The 3,630-nt window shown below is 32.7% G+C and overlaps 1 pseudogene; it reads left to right on the forward strand.

Moving 5' to 3' along the window:
- The window catches only part of LOC108527526 (NADH dehydrogenase [ubiquinone] complex I, assembly factor 7 pseudogene), a 6,356-nt pseudogene extending 3,763 nt beyond the window's left edge, over nucleotides 1-2,593 (forward strand).
- Nucleotides 2,594-3,630: the final 1,037 nt, after the last annotated feature.

Consider the following 3,630-nt stretch of genomic DNA (forward strand, 5'->3'; position numbering starts at 1 on the left):
CGATTTTCCAGGTGTTGTGTGTCTCAGTTCCCCTGGCTAGTAAAAGGGATTCCCTTCCCCCTTGCACTTCCCAGGTGAGGCGATGCCTCGCCCTGCTTCAGCTGTTGCTGGTCGGGCTGCAGCAGCTGACCAGCACCGATTGTCCGGCACTCCCTAGTGAGATGAACCCAGTACCTCAGTTGAAAATGCAGAAATCACCTGTCTTCTTTGTCGCTTGCACTGGGAGCTGGAGGCTGGAGCTGTTCCTATTTGGCCATCTTGCTCCGCCCTGTGACTACTATTTCAATAAGTGGAAACAGAGTATTAATTGGGGAATTCGTGGTGAGGAGAATAGAAAAAGCATAGATGGAGAAGAAAGTCAAGTGTATGTTATCCATATCACACATGGAGCAGGACTGTATGTAAATATGAACTTACAGGTGTTCTTAAAACAACATTTCTTTGCATATTAAAAATTACTTCATAATTTCTTTTAAATATTAATATTTGATTTATTAACATTACAACTTTTAAAAGTGAATTTTTTCCAAATGTTTGATGTTAACTTATAAATTATTTTAATTTATAAATTTCAGCATATTTTGACTGAAATGGAGTGCAATTTCCTGATCACAGCTCACTGCAGCCTCAAACTTCTGGGCTCAGTCACACTCCCAACTTTCCCTCCAGAGTAGCTGGGGCTACAGATGCATACCATTATGCCCAGCTAATATTTCCATTAAATGTGCTTCAATTGCTTGACTACCAAAACCTTCCCAAGTAAGTGTTAGCTTTATCAATATAAGGGGCCCTTATAGTCTTAAATACTGCAATAACATTATATATTTGTGAAATAAATAGCTCCATTTTATTCACAATCAAAATTGTAATTCAAATCACAATTACAGTAGATTGTCTCAATGGCTGAAGTTACTAGATTAAACAAGCGATCACGTTGAAGTGTTTCCTGATGCTGGTGTTATCACTAAGGAACTTTCTCAATGCATTGCACTAACTGGAGGTGCTGCACTGGTTGCTGATTATGGTCATGATGGAACAAAGACAGATGACTTCAGAGGGTTTTGTGGTCACAAGTTTCATGATGTCTTAATTGCCCCAGGAATAGCAGATCTAACAGCTAATGTGGACTTCAGTTATTTGCAAAGAATGGCACAGGGAAAAGTAGCGTCTCTGGGCCCAATAAAACAACACACATTTAAAAAAAATATGGGTATTGATGTCCAGCCAAAGGTTCTTTTAGATAAATCAAATGAGACATCAATGAGACAGCAATTACTTCAAGGATATGATATGTTAACGAATCCGAAGAAGACAGGAGAAAGATGGAACATTTTTGGCTTGCTACTTCATCAGAGACTTCAAGGTGGAAGGAATCGGATGAATGTATGTCAGTCAAAACCCTATGCATCTCCTGTAGCTGGGTTTAGTGACCTTGTTTGGCAGTTATATCTCAGCTTGGATATTTTACCCTTTGGTCTGCCCAAGAAATCAAAACAAAGGAAACACATTTCATACATTGCAGGTAAAAAAAGAAACACAAAATACACAAAATATCAAAATGTTGTTTTGATTTTTTTCCCCTATATTTAACTCTAAATTTCTTTAGGTTAGAAAGACTTTGTCTATGTTGAAGTGCTTTCCCCAGAAAACATTGACCAATAACTTTACAGTGGAACTTTCATATGTAATCAGAGATAATCTTCAGCTCTCCATTCTGTCCTCCCACCCAGACACATAATGGATTCTTACCTACATTTATGACCACTATAATAGAAACTTCATAACTTATTTACAGGAATTAATCATAAAGTTCATATCCTCAGATCCATATTACATAATTACGTAAGTATTCTCTACTCGAAGATGTCCAAAAACCCTTGCTGGATATTTAAATAACCGAAGGAATGAATACGATAAGGAATAAAAGATAAAAAATCATCAAGAAGCCAATATCTAGACATAGGTATTTCATATCAACACTTTTCTTCCTCTTTTGTGTTCCATAGCAATGAGAGTCTATTTGGTTCAATGTCAGTTATAAGACATTGCTTTGTTTTCTACTTATGATTTTAATACCATCTCAATTGCAATATAGTTATATTTTTTCTTTCTGGTCCTTTCAATTTTACCAAAGTACTATGCATAGGATTGGTGCTTAATATACACTGTAATATTGTTCTTTATCCAACAATATGAACAAATTTAATGCTTTTTAAAATTTCCATTAAATAGTAATATGTTTTCTCCATGGAGATATTGTTTACATTAGGAATAAGTCATAAGCAAGATAATCACACAGTCTGAAAAGAAGACTGTGACCTGGATTATAGAAATCTGTCAGAATTAACAATACTCTAATGCTTCTAAGAGATATGCATTCTATGTCATTTTAATTATTCTAATATTTTTAAATTATACAATAAGAATTATGTGAGTATCATTAGAGGAGAAGCACTTAGACTGTAATAAGATTTAATTCAAATGATTTATATCTACTTTTGTGTCTTGCTGTTGTTGAACAGGCTTTATATTGGCTAACCTGCACATCCTAGAAGAAACTGATCTTTCAGTTATTTTCCACATCAGCACATGACAATTAGTGAAATGAGTTCAGGCTTTTAAAAATAGCAGATGTTGAATATTTATAGAGAGTTACTTTGGTTTATTTTATAAAATTTTGTACATGAATTTTAGATTCAAATGTAAAAGAATGTCTGAAATGAGTAATTGCACATGCCAAATAGGTTTTTTATATATTTCAGGGTTATGATTATCGGAAGTCACTTCTTACTTTGATTAATTGGAACTCAATAAGATGTAAGGCAAATTACCTTGAAAGATAAAATCCAAGTGATCATACATAAATGTATCATGTGGTGTCAAATAAAACTTCAATAAATACAAGGTGGCAGAAACAAAACTTATGTAAATTATTCATCCATAAAATCTGCATTAGCTAGTTTGTAAAGAAAATATATTTATCCCAAATGACACTATTGCTAAGCTACATGGCTTAGATGAGGAAAATTAAATCCAGAAATCTCTCTTATAAATGTACTCAGAAATATAACACTTCTGTAACAAGAATTGAATTTTGCTCATTTGTTTTACTCAGCAAAATAAAAGAAACTTTTATAATTTTACAATAATGCTGTTTTAAATTTCAGGCATTTATTTATTTAAAAAATTAAATTACTAATCAGTGAAAACTATATTTATGAATATTTTAAAACTAGGTTTTGTAATATTACCTCAAATTTTATGGTAATGCACAGTTCATGGTGTCTTTTTCCAGCTATTGAAAACATTAATGTAACTTTGCTGTTAATATTAACAGGTGAGAAGAATAACATATTTACTAATTAGATTTAATTTGATATTTTACTGCTAAGCACTATGTCTTTTTATTTTCTAAGTTTTCAACAATAGACTCTCATTCCTCCAATAATATTTTGGCAACAGAAGTATGTTTGAAACTCCCAATATATTAAGATTTCTTGAATATTCCCTTTTATGGTAAGTATGAAGATAAGTAATTATATTCTTGTGCTTACTTACACTCATCAGGAAGTTGTGAGACGACTTGGTTTATGTTTATTTGTTATAAAGAACAATTCATTATTTGCTTAT

Source organism: Rhinopithecus bieti, unplaced genomic scaffold, assembly GCF_001698545.2.
Source record: "Rhinopithecus bieti isolate Rb0 unplaced genomic scaffold, ASM169854v2 scaffold_4480, whole genome shotgun sequence".
Lineage (NCBI taxonomy): Eukaryota > Metazoa > Chordata > Mammalia > Primates > Cercopithecidae > Rhinopithecus > Rhinopithecus bieti.